Source organism: Falco naumanni, chromosome 1 (genome assembly GCF_017639655.2).
Source record: "Falco naumanni isolate bFalNau1 chromosome 1, bFalNau1.pat, whole genome shotgun sequence".
Classification (NCBI taxonomy): domain Eukaryota; kingdom Metazoa; phylum Chordata; class Aves; order Falconiformes; family Falconidae; genus Falco; species Falco naumanni.
The window spans coordinates 54,191,798-54,205,644 of record NC_054054.1 but is presented as its reverse complement, the minus strand read 5'-3'; the positions used below and the strand labels follow the sequence as shown (position 1 = coordinate 54,205,644).

The window sequence follows — 13,847 nt, the reverse complement described above, 5'->3', positions numbered from 1 at the left end:
GGACGAGAGGGTCGAGTGCACCCTCACTAAGCTTGCAGACACCACCAAGTTGAGTGGGAGTGCTGATCTGCTTGAGGGCAGGAGGCTCTGCAGAGGGACCTGGACAGAATGGAGCGATGGCCCGAGGCCAAGTGTGTGCGCTTCAACAAGGCTCAGTGCCGGGGCCTGCGCTGGGGTCACACCAAGCCCACGCAGCGCTGCAGGCTGGGGGCAGAGCGGCTGCCAAGCTGCCCAGCAGAAAAGGGCCTGGGGCAGAAAACGGCCATCTGCATCCGAGCCGGCAGCGTGCCCAGGGGGCCAGGAAGGCCAACGGCATCCTGGCTTGTATCCAAAACCGTGTGGCCAGCAGGACCAGGGCAGCGACCATCTCCCTGCACTTGGCACTGGTGAGGCTGCGCCTCGACTACGGTGTTCACCTGTGGGCCCCTCAGGACGAGGAAGACACAGAGGTGCTGGAGCGTGTCCAGGGGAGGGCAACGGAGCTGGTGACGGGTCCGGAGCACAATTCTTAGGAGAAGCGGCTGAGGGGACTGGGGTTGTTTAGCCTGGAGAAAAGGAGGCTCAGCGGGGACCTTCTCACTCTCCACAACTACCGGAAAGGAGGCTGTAGCAAAGCTGGTGTCGGTCTCTTGTCTCAAGCAAGAAGCAACAGGATGAGAGGAAATGGCCTCAGGTTGTGCCGGGGGAGGATGACGGTGGCTGTTGGGAAAAATTTCTTCACTGGAAGGGTGCTCAAGCATTGGAACAGGCTGCCCAGTGGAAGCGCTTGAGTCACCATCCCTGGAGGTATTTGCAAGACGTGTAGAGATGGCACTTGGGGACATGGTTTAGTGGTGGACTTGGCAGTTTTGGGTTAACAGGTGGGCTTGACGATCTTAAAGGTCTTTTCCAACCTAAATGATTCTTTGATTCTATGATCTAGGAATTTGGGTTTTTTATATGCAGCTGACCTATTAGCTATGTGCATCTGCATGCAGCTTAGCTCACACCCTATTTACAGCTGGGGGGGGCTTGTTTATGAGTTGCACAGAAGTGGTTGTCAGACTGTGCAGTCTAGTATGCTTCTTCTCCCAGAAGACAGGAGGGACCACCTGGACGTATTTGAATAACCACCTGTCCTCCTGCCTCACCAGCCTGCATGTAGGGAGATGCTCTGGAGCACACTGTGTGAATAACCCCCACAGTACTCTGCCCTTGGCACAAGCAGCTGGAGAAGAATGGGAGGGTTGCACTGGCTTGCCCACAATCAGCCTCTCAGAGCCAGGCAGAGAATAGCATTCTGTCTTGCAGAGAAACTGGAAATTTATTTCACCCTAGTTTAGGACTAACCCTGTGTCTAGGAATTCTCTATAAATGCAAGTTAGAGGAGTGATTAAAATGGTAACTGTTGAGCCAAGAAGATTGGTTAGTCCAGGCAAGCCACCTTCGCCCTGAATTTGGTGGTATAGGTGGCTTTGGGTGTGAAGCTTAGGTTTTGGGTGCTATCTCGGGACCACCACACAGATTGCTGAGGAGGAGCGGGTACAGGCCCAGGAACTCATGCCCATTTCAAACCTTGCACTTTCCTTGAAAGCAAAAGTTTGCAACAAAACCTGAAGATATCAGTGAGGCAGTGAACATTGTGCCGGTATTTTTTAAGCTAGTTGCAGCACTATGGGTCATATGCTGAAATAGGTGTGAACAGACCAGCATGGTTAACATGAGTTATGACTATGCCAGGACGAGCTGTGGCTGAATAGGTGGCCAACAATAACACACCCCTGGCCACATCAAAACCTGAAAATGATACGTATAGCTTTATTCTAGCTGGAGAACACAAAATCTTTCTATTTTTTAAAATACCTTTGATGCAGAGGAAAAAACTGTAGCATGATTAGGGAGTTTGAGTCCCTCTGTTTCTTGGCACCTGACTTTTCCCCAACTAAGGACTGATTCCCACAGTGGGAATGCTTGGCTCTTTCTGGACATCCTGTGTTTTCAAAGTTGGCAGTATGAAAGCGAGTAAAAGCTTTGGCCAGTTCTGAAAATTTTGACTCAGACTCTTCAAAAGTTATCCAAGAAGCATATATTTCTCAGCCTTGGGAAACAAGAATCATTTATAGGCTCACACAGAATACTTGACTGGATATTTTTTGTGTTAGTTGGTACAAAGGAGTCTGGTGTGACTGTATGTACTATACAAAGGCAGACACACCCCATATTTAAAATATTCCTGTTTCGTATTTCCATGTTTGTTTGTCATAGTATGTATGTCTGTAATTATGTGCTGATGGCGCATTCTTACTAACTGAAAATATTATCAAAAAATACAGAGCTATCCCTAGATGCAGACCTTATTTCTGACAGCAGTGTTTACTACTGAATCACAAACCACAGAAAACAGTGATTTGCACAAGAACAGCTAATGCATAAGAAGTGTGCTGAACACTACTTTTGCACAGGAAGAGGGAAGGAAGAAAAACATATTTATCTCTGTAGTGGTTAAACGATAGTGCAAACCAGTAATTATGTGTAAATTATGACCTTGCCCCCTTGCAGTCAGCTCCTCAGTAAACATGACTGCATTTAATTTCCATCCCCTCAGCGATAAACATCATTGTTTACTGAGCAAGTTCAATACTTCTCCTCTTTTTTTTTTTCCAATGAAAATGTGTGGGTTAAGAGATCAAAACCTTAAATGAAATGCTGGGCTTTTTCAGATTTGGGGGATTTTCAATGAAATATAAAACCAGTGGTAAAATATTAGCTTTTATAAATTCTGCTCTCTTCCTTTAAGCTTTTTTTTTTTTTTTTTTTTTTTTTCACTAAAAGGCATTACATACAAGTTTAAAGTTTAGGCGTTTTTAAATGTACATATTTTTAATTTTCATTTGATGTTCTGTAACATTTCCAAAGCTGGAGAAATGTTGAAAAGTTGCAGAGAATAAAGTGATGAAAGAAACACCTAACTCTGACATCATGTAATGTACATGGGGAAAAGAGCAAAATATAGAAAGGACATGGGAGAAAAATGGGAAGGAAGTACACAAAATTACATTTTAAGAAATACAGATCAAGGGAACATTTTTAAAAATAATAGAGAATCTCACTGAAATGGAAGTGCCTTAATAGAACTCTTCAACTTTTGAATATTTCTAATTTTTCTATTCATTTAAACAATAACAGGCAAATAAGAATTGAGCCTTGGTGCTTACATGTTATCATGCATTTCAGTGTGACAAACTGTAGCTAACACAATTATGGGCTCTCAGTTGCTGGAGTGGTATTCATATTTCCTACCTTAAGCTGTCCTGTAAATTTGCTCTGCACTATTAAGCAGATATCAAGTTCTGCCTGAGATAGAAACACTGCTGATGAGCAAAGGGGATCTTTCATAGCTAAGTTTGTTGATGCTTATATTAAACTTTAGAAACATTTTGAATAAAAGACAGAAATCATTCTTCCACAGTCACATTGCATTTTTTCAGCATTTCCCCTCTAATGTTCTCATGAAGTAGAGAGACGTGGCCTTGGTTTCAGTTCTCTGGCTCGGGTTAATGTAGAGCGTATTTTGATGCTGAATTACCTGGGGCTAGTCCCCTTACCCTGGGCAAGCCTAAGAGTGATCGTGGTGCCTGTTGGCGAACCCAAGTGCCTCAATATCTGTACCTGCACTGCGCTGTCCTACGGTTTCTAGCGGCATGTGCCGTGGTGGCTGGAGCAGCTCCCACCTGACCCACCACATTAGTTCTTCCCAGAAACTCCTCTGGGATCTCCCCGTGGGCTTGGCATGTGCTGTGGCAGCACGGGGACATGCCAGAGGATGCACTGCTACATTCCCGTGGAGCTACTCCGTCCACGTAGGTGATGACAGCAGCTGGGTGCAGCGCAACCCCCCATCTGACCAGGCAACATGAGTCAACAGCTCTACCACAGCAGGGCTGGAAGCTTTTGTGGGTAGATGGGATTTAAATAATTGGCAGGGCCAGGAATGAAACCTGACTTAACTTGATTAAAGAGGAATCCGAGCTCGACTCCATGCATATGAAATGCTGCTCACTGGTGTTTCTCTGCTGGAGTCAGAAATGGGTTTACTCCTATGACCTACCTGGAGTTTGAACACGCTTTCTGCCACTAAGACACACCTTTAAATGCTTTGCAAATATCAGCAAACTCAGTTTCACAATGGGAGTTTCTGCTGGCAGGCAGGCTGCATCATCAATTTTTGGATGAGGAAATTAGGCAGGATTGGTGACTGGCTCCAGGCAATATCACCATATCTGTGTGGCACTGGGAAGTGCTGTAGAAAGATACCGGGGCTAGCACGGATTTATATCAGAATGGGGCTCCACCCCGGCTAATTAGTCTGCTGGGGAGCAAGGTCTATCTGCAAGGGCAGAGAGCTCTGCTAATGCAATCCTGCCTCCATACACCTCGTGTGGGATCCCGTGGCTGGTCTGCAAAATGTTTCGCATCCCCATGGACCAAGGGCTCCAGGGACTTCACAAGGAGTGAAGTACATTTTGTATCTTGGGGACAGCATTTCTGAGGACAAGTTTTCTGCAGCTGGGCTCAGAGCTGGGAGCTCAGAGCTTGTTTGGTTTTATTTAATTTTTATTTTTATTTCATTTAAAATATTATTATTATTATTATTTTATTGTTTTATTGAGAAAAAAATTTAAAAAGTGGTTAATTAAAAGGACCTAAACCCTAAAAATATGCTACTGTAGTTTGTGAAATAGGGAAGTCAGGAATTTGCTGTGATTCAGTGGTTGATTGTAAACTACAACGTAGGGAGGGAGAGCCTGACTCAGCAGATGCCGGAGCCTTCAAAGGGATTAGAGCTGTTGCCAAGGCGTTCCACCCTTTTTTTCCTCTGTAAATGTGTCTTAAGTATCTTACTCTTGCATTACATTGTATATAAAAAGCATGTATGCTATTGAATTGGCACGTTCAGAATAGAGAGCACTTAAACATCAGATTTTCCGGAAGGATTACATTTTGATTATATCTGCATGTGCATACTATTTCATCACTGTGCAAGTAGCAAAATCCCTTCCATACAACTAAACCCCCTCAAGCTTTATTAACAGAGTAGCTGCAAACATTTTGAAACAGTACGCTAAAAAAACCCCAAACCCTAAATTAAATCTTCATCGAAAAAATATTTACAACACAAACACACCCCTTGGCCCACAACTTCCATTCCCCCAGCATGCCTCCAGAGCTGACGAATCACTGTGATTCCTCGGGGAAGTTGCCCTCGTGGGACTTCTTCATTGCAAGATGTGGTGCTTTCTAAGGGGCCAAGACAGTTCCCCATGCCTGCTGCCAACCCGTTTCCTAACTTCTGCCTCCATGTAATCTTTTTAACTGAAAAGATAAAAAACATAGGGAGTTGGTCTATACTTAAAAAGTTTTGCTGGCATGGCAATGTTATAATTACGACGGCAAAATCCCTACTGTGAGTTCAGTCCTACCATCAAAAGGCCTTTTTGTTGTTATAATGTAATCTGTTCTGTTCAGTGAACTGGTTTAATTCCTACCAGCAAAACAACTTTTTTTTTTTTTTTTTTTTTTTTTTTTGCTGGTATAAGCTGTTTCTCTGCTCAGGGTGTTGGCTGTGGCAGGACTAGTGCTATACCTCCATTGGGTGCCGATGTGAGCCACCATTTTCCCCCTGGCAGGTGAGGGCTGAGGCGCTCTGCACACCAAAGGGATTAGGAGGCATGTAATGACTGCTAGGTCAAAAGGGAATTTCAATCCACCTTTCAGTCTGTCTCCTTTGCATAAACCCTTTGTGTTTTTAAGTCTGTGTCTTCTGAGCTGGATTGCCTGCATACCCCTGCACCATTTCTGACAGTGAAGACATTTTTTTGACTGATACTGAGAAAACCAATGATCTTTTCATAGGGCTGTGAACTCAAACCTCAGGTTTTAATATTCACCCCTCTAAGCCCATCATTTTTGCAGGGCAAATTGTTTTAATCCAGCTGTGGCTTTCTGTATATGTAAATATACTGAATATCACCTGCTAGTCCATGGCAGCTTGGTGACTCCTGGTGCAAGGTGCCACCGGAGAAATGCAGGTGCTCCAAAAGGGGCTTTCACGCTCACACCATCTCCACCCCTCGGTCATTCCCTGCTGTTTTCATGTGGGAAAGATACACATGTTTGCACTTGGCAGATCAGGGATGGGGTTTTAGATGCCCCTCACAGTCATGCAGTCCCCATCTGTCCCTCTGTCCTCCCCAGGGACGGGAACTGGGGCTGGTGGTCCATGGAGCAGGCCACGGATAGCGTCTCTCCAAAGCCATCACTTACCCCATGAGGAAAGGTGCAGCCATACAGGATTTATCGCTTTTTCATAAATGCATGCAGCATGTTCGTTTTTACCCACATTTCCTTAATTTTTCCATTTAATTTCAATATTCTGTGGAACTGATACCAGAAATAATAAAATGCAGCAACAAGCGTTACAGCCTCTTAGCCAGTACAACCATTGCCTGGCTTCTTTTTTTTCCCTTTGCCTTGAGAAACAAATGCTTCAACCTGTTTTAGCAAACCTCCTGGCCCTCCCACAGCAGATCACTGGAGCCATTTTCAGGGTATTGCATGCCAAAAAAAAGCAGGGACAATCTGGAAGGAACAGGTGTATTGGCTCCTGTTGCTGCTTGAAGGGGTAAACACCTAATTTGCTGCTGCCGCAAAGGAGGTAAACATTTAGTGCATCGAAAGTTTCCTTCCCTCTATGAAAGTCCCACCAGTGTCAACCTAAATAAATTCCAACAGTCAATCTTTTTTTTTTTTTTTTTTTTTTTTTAAATAAATTTTCCTCCCCTACATGGTGCTGATTTTGTATGGCAATTTCTTGTAAAGAGAAACTTTTTTTGTAAATTGGCTGGGTGTTTTACTCTATAAGGTGGTTTTGGCTGGAAGGAACTGTACTGAGCTATGACCATTTGGGCTGACCTTCTTCATGCTGGTGGTGTGCTTCAGGCTTGCTCTTCTCAACTGGTGCTTCCAGGAGATGGTTTTCAGTCCAAGCTCTTCCCAGGATGAGGGAAGGGAAAAAAAAAAGTAGAAAGTAATTTTTGCTGATGATGAAAAAGGAGCTTTTGTAGAGTTATCTTCTGAAGACTCCATAAATTACAGTGTTTTGGAAAAAAAACCAAATTTGGTGGAGATTTATGCAAAGCTAGCTGGAAATCTGCATGTGTTCAGTGTATGTCTGGTAGAACACCTGAACTGAGGCCAGCGAGCCTGTCTTGCCCATCCTGCCTACCTCGTGTCCCACTGCACCTTCAGGAAGACTGAGACAAAAGTTGAATCTGGGAATGAGGACACTGCACTGGAACAAAACCAACAAAAAGGGCAATATCAGTAAATTGCTCTTTTGCTTCACTTGTTTAATGCAACAAGCCTGACCATCTCTATCCTGCTAACTCTTTTCTTAGATTGCTTAATCTGCAAAGAAGCTTCATTCATACTTTTACAATACCTTTCTATGACATCTCAGGGTTAACCATCTTCAGGCTTTTAAATACTTTTTTTTGTTGTTGTTGTTTCTTTTCAGATTATGAGATAATTTCTTGGAACTGAAAATAGGGCCAAAAGTTCTAAACCATGTCAATAGCGCTGTACCTTTAGCAGTAGCTCTCGAAATCACAGTTCTCATTAAATGTGACCTGCAGCAGTTGTTTTCGATCTGATAGATATCTAGCTCTTGTCTTTTCTCTACGGCGTATTTCTAATTCTTCGGAGCATGTCTGCAGCCACTGAGTCTTTCTGAGGTTTGCATTTAATTTGCAAATCATACATCTGAAGCTGAAAAATAAGCTCCATATTTTTGTGGTAAAGCAAGGTTTGCCAGGCCCCTTCAAAAATGACAGCGATGTTTTGTGGTTTGTTTCAGTTAACACAGGCTGCAGTCAATGCGTGAACCTTTTGGTGCCCTCACAGAGTGCACAGCCTCCTTCCCTGCAGAAGTGTATCAGTGCAAGGGTTTGGTTTTCTTTTTATTTTTAAATGACACCTGCAGAGGAGTGGAAGGCTATCTGGTTTCTAGTTTTGGCTATGTGACTTTAAGATGACTGTGCCAATACCATCCTTCAGGACATCTGTGAACAACTGTGTTTTCCACCTACTGTTGTTGCCGCTCAGTTTTAGAGCTCTGTACTCTGTTGCTCAAACACTTAAAAGATTTTTTTCATGTCACGTCCACTGGGCACTTTTTACAAGCTTTTTACTTTAGTCAGACAGTTTATAGATGGGATTTTTTTTGTAGTCCAGGATCCCAAGAAGTTGTTGTACTTATTTCATACATGTCAGAGAAGGTATGCTGCAGATGGCTGTATCATTGCTGTGGTCAGTCTGCACATTTTAATACTTTTACTGGGTTTTGTATTTTTTTCTCTTCCTTCTTTTTTCTTCTCTGAGAGATGATATTTCTTTTAAACTACTTTGGTGGGTTTTTTTGTTGTTGTTTTGGTTTTTTTTGGGTTTTTTTTTTTTTGTTTTTTGTTTTAAGCTTTAGCATAGCACCTCTTTCCAAAGCTGCTTAGACTCTCTTAATCTTCTCTCTGTTCCCCAGATCATGCATCTCTTGAAACAGTCCAAATTTCTTGCATTTTTCAAGTGAAATATTTGTTTGCCAAGTAAGAGTTTGCAGAGCCAAGGTCTCCCTGTGGGAGTGTTGAACATGTCTGTAGGTTTTCCAAGGAGCACCTGCCAGAGCCCCACTGGTGCTCTACTACACCAGACCAGTGTCTGGCACCAGATCTCTCTCCAGTATTGTTTCCTCTGGGGGGTGGATTTGCTTTTTAAAAATAAATATATTTACTTCAAAGCAGTTTTGTTTTGCTTGCAGTGACACCAAATGAAAAACTGTTTTTCTCTTGCCTTCATCTATTCAGCACCTCCTCCTGCTTTGGCCTGGAAAAAGGAGAAGTTGCCGGAGGGTGACTGCTGACTGCTCTTCCAGTTCCACCAAGATCTGAAGTCCTCATCCTGGGAAGATATTTTCAAACTCCTCACATGCTCTTCACTGAACTTATGCTCCCTCTCATTTTTATCCCGCTGATGATTCTCTCCTTTCAAAAATGTTTATTCATCTGTACCTTTAACTGCATAGTCCTTTACTGAGGAACGGTTACTTCACCTGTCTGTAATACAATATTCTTCTAATACTTTCATCATTTCTCTGAAATTATTTTACCTTTCTTTCATTTTGCTAAAATCTTAAATGGCACAGAGCTATTACCTAGCCCCAGAGAAAACTCACTAGAAACATTGCTGTCTCTCTGTTTCCATTTATCATTTAAAACCTATCAAAGAACTAACTTCCTTTCTCACTTAATGCATGTGAAACTGGGTTTGGTTTCACTCTCATTTCTTATGTGACTCAAAGCTGAATGTCTTAGAGAAATTCAGGACTATTGTCTCAATGCTGGTGCCTTTATCAACAAAACTTGTAATTTTAAAAAGTTCTCAATATTGTTTGATATGATTTTTTTCCATAAACCTATTGTTTGCTATTACTTCTACTATTAGCCCTAAACTCAGATCTTTTATTTGCTCTTCTGCTGTGCTCCTGGGTTCCCTATCAGAGCAGCAGGCTGGGCCTTTTGTTCTTACAGTCATTGGGGCAGCATCAGGTCTCTTTCAGGTTGCTGTAACTTAGCGACTGCTTTACTGAAAACCAATAGTAAAGGTCTGATAACCTTCTCCATCAGCTCTTAACACTGAGACTGCAAGTTACCTGGACCAGTTCATTTCCATGGGTTTAATCTTATGTACCTCGATCTCACTTCTTGAGTATTTCTGCCTCCATTGCTGACCTTTCTACAGTTCTTAACTGTTAGGTGATACTTACTTGTTGCTCTGAGATTTCAATCTTTTGAAATAATTAGCCATATTCTTATGGTTCTTTTATCTCCATTTTTAAGCAGGTTGGCATCTTAATCACACCATTAAAAATTATGGTAGTTTATTATTATTTTATATACAGTGTATATATGTAATAAGATTTATATATTTTGATCTTTTTCAGCACCTAGGAAAATTGTCTTAGGCATTTCCCAGCTATTATTGGTATTTTTCTATTTAAGTTTTCTCTTCCAGGTGATTTTGTGCATAACTATTCTTAGCTTTGTGAACCTGGAACTTCCACGGAGCCAAGCATATAATCCGGTTTGCACATAATTACATCTGTTAAATGACCTAAGCAACAGCCAGTTTCTGTTCTGTGATCAGTTTTTCTGTGGCAGATTGAGATGTGAGGCAGAATTCATTTCATGTGGATACAATTCATTCTGAGCATGAAAACTGACATATAAAATGTCTTCAGGAAACTTTGGTGCTGGCACCAAGAGAGGCCCAGCACATTTCACTTTGAAGCCTGTGTCAGTGCAGCATTTTGTACAGTTTGGGAAGATACTGAAGGAAGAAGGCTCCCTGCGCTCAGTTGTGGTTGCCTAAGCTGCCTGTTGCCTCTTCTTGTGCTTGTGCAGTTAGGGCATTCAGGGCATCTGCTTCTCAATTGTCCATGACCCAGGAATGGAAAATGACAGTAAGCCACTTTCTGACATTTGTGCTCACTGAAACCTTCCTAAATTGGAGATTAATCTTGATGTTGAAGTTCCTGCTATGAGTATCTTGTTATCAGCTTTCAACAGATAAACTGGGGTGAATTTGTGCTCCTATGAGTGGTCTCAATCCCTTTTGTCTGTGGCCTGTGCCCATACCACTTTGTGCAGAGGCCATTGGAGAGCTTCTCTCCAGATCTCATAGTGATGTAATTAGTTTTGTTCCAAACAGCTTTCTTTTGAGATGAAAATATGATTTTATTCCTTCTTTCTTGATTTCCTCCTTTTTATTATAGGATCATGTGCTTTGGTCTAGTCAGCAAGTAAGCTGGAAAACTGATTTTGTTTCTATCAAGATGGAGATGGCCTGAACCCTGCCAGCCCTTCTCTCTGTTCAAGGTAAGATGAACTTCCTCAAATCCAATTTCATTAGATACTCACTATGTACCTCCTGATTTCTTCAACAAAAATTCCGGAATTATCCCGTGGATGATAGCCAGCATCCTTAAAGACCTTCAATTCAACTTCAGAGTTGATTATTTTTGTATAATTTTAAAGCGGCAGCTTTGTGCAGAAAAGTAATTATATAATTAAAAGTTGTATGAAGCACACAAGGAGACTGAATTATGATGGCACCGGCAACATCTGTTCCAATACATTACAACTTTTGAATGCTAAATATATAATGGATTTACGCTGATTTGTGTACATCGCATATATATAAAGGGGCTTCAAACCTTTCCATTTTATGTGTTCCTACATATTTTCATGCTGAAGTATGAATCCTTTTAGATGAAACTTTTCCTAGACACTCTCATAGATCCCCTGGGAAAAAACAAAAAAAACCCCCAAACACCAGAGATCCCAATAGGGTGAACTACCAGTCAGAAAAACCTGACATACAATAGGGACTCATTCAATTATGGTGATAAAGCATTTTCTGAAAAACAGATATTTTCCCTAAAAACTCTGGATTTGTCTAGTCTCGTCCAGTAGCTTGTTTTGCAACTGAACTCACAAACAAGTGTACTTTACCTCTGTTTGCTGGTGGAACATCATTTACTAGCTGAGTTGCAGCTGGAGATGTGGTCTTTGTTACGGCTTAATTTTTTCGATAAGTTCCTGGCTTTTGAAACGGATTGGGAATAAATGAGGAAGCAGTGAGTAGCCCCCCAGGGCACTCTCCCCTCTGCTTGTGATGGGGGCTGTCCCTTGGCGGTGAAACTGGAGCCTTGGCACAGCCTCCCTGTGTGGTTCAGTGGCGGTAAGTCTGCCTAGAGCTGAAGGTGATATTAATCACAGTGCATCCTTGCTGGCAGAAAGGTCAGGGGGAAAAGCAAGCATATTTCATCACTAATACCAAGTAATAATAACCTGAGTTTAGCTACAAGCAGAGGGATGGTGGGAGAGGTGACGGAGGAGGGTCAAAGGGGTCTGAAACAGGCACATGGTCGCTGCTGGAGCAGCCAAAGACTTGAATTTCTACCATTTCGCATGAGGAAGGCAGCAGCAAAGTGATTAATTTCTCCTTGGCAGGTGGCTAACTCTGTGTGGCTTTCAGCACAGGCTGCCAAAGTTGGACAGAAATCTGCTAAAGGTGCTTAAATACCCAAAGGTGGAGGCTGGATGAGGAGGCAGAATTTACCTCGAAAAAAAGGAAGACTTTACGGAGTGCTTGCAAGGTAATGGTCCAGAGCTGATGGGTGGCTGTGGGCAGGGGGCAGGCCGATAATGTGCACTTTAAAGGAGAGCCAGGAACTCTTGAGTTTTAATCTGAGGGCTCATGCCAGCTCTCTCAGGTCCTGGGCAAGGTGAAGTCCACTCCCGTTGAAACCACGGGGAGTTCTCACTTTCTTGTGAGCAGGGCCAGGATGCCATTTTTCTTGAAGAAGGAGTAACATTGACTGAAGGGAAGAGAGGAGCCTGGGAATAAATTAGTTGCCTTTTACAGTCATTCAGCTGTATGTTGTTATGACTGCTCTGAACCACATCCAGCAATCCCTTGCATGTAAACTTAAAGTTAGTATTAAGGTTTATTTAAAAAAACTACCCAAACAAGCCAGTCCAAAACACTGGCTGGTATCAACATGAGCTGAAAGGCTCTGCAAAGCCGTACACTGCAGAGTCTCACAGCCCCATTACCCAGTGCTCAACCCATAGCTGCTGAGCTGTTAACTTGCCAGAAACACCTTCAGTCCATCACAATCAAAAAGTAAACATTTAATACCTTTCACCCTGCACTTTAATATGTCTGGAGATGCAGTTGCAGTGTCTGACCCAGTGTTAGAAATTCAGTTTTCACATGTTGACCTGGGGGCAGAGCTGAGGAGGAGTGTGATGGAGAGAGCAGGGCTGGGGGAATGGTTAACTCGTTAACTCTCTGCTGGATGTTGGCTGGGTTTCTGGGTCTTTTCACACACAGGGCAAGGCTCCACTTCTGTCGGTGAGGGAATTGCTGATCACATCGCAGGCCAACAGGGACCAGAAGTGCCTTGTCGCTGCCACAGGGTCACAGGTTTTTCTTGTGATACCTGCTTATTCACGTTGCTGGAAAATGAAACAATTCACCACGAATTCAGGAAGTAATGCTAGTTTCAAATAAGCATACATGAAATTATTAGTTTCTTCGTTTTAGAAGATGTTGGGATAGGTGTTTTTTTTCCATGCAGGCAGGTTGCTCCAGAAAGGATGGGGGCTAACGAGTGAGATATCTCATAATATATGACAATTAAAAGGTTTCCGTATGGGACACAAAACCTTTGGTTTTTTGGTGGGTTTGTAGGTTTATATCCTTTTAGTTTCACTTTAGCTTGTATTTGAGTATGCCCCAGAGTGAGAACCAAGGCTTACAATAGAAACGGTGTGAAACAGTAAAGCCTTTAACAAAGCTCCTGGTCTCGCTGGGCATCTGGCTCCGTTTGAGAAGGGTCAGGCTGCTAAACTATACGCCCCACAGAGTGACAGGGCACTGTGTTACACATGCAGTTTAGTGTTGAACTGCAACTACACAAGGGTTTGGGTCAGTGAAAGCTGTAAAACGTTTCGGTGTCCTGAAAAGACCATTTTATGAAATTACCATCAGTTTAATTTTCACACAATTTATGCTAGTATTTGTGTTACACATAATCATAAAAAATGAGGAAAGGGCACGTGAATAGCAAGGTGACAACTTTTTAAGATAATACAGAGTTGTTTAGGAGAGAGAAAGCCAGGACTTGAATTAAATGCCCTTAATTTGAAGTGGATAATTAGGTCTGTTTCAGTTGTTACCATTCAGACAAA

General features: G+C 42.6%; 1 long non-coding RNA gene across 2 annotated transcripts in view; it reads left to right on the top strand.

Moving 5' to 3' along the window:
• Positions 1-10,870: 10,870 nt before the first annotated feature.
• Positions 10,871-13,847, top strand: part of LOC121088359 — a 28,450-nt gene continuing 25,473 nt past the window's right edge. For both annotated transcript variants that reach the window (XR_005827934.1, XR_005827936.1), the window contains exons 1-2: positions 10,871-10,964; positions 12,102-12,247. This is a non-coding gene — a long non-coding RNA (uncharacterized LOC121088359). The remainder of the gene's footprint in view (positions 10,965-12,101; positions 12,248-13,847) is intronic.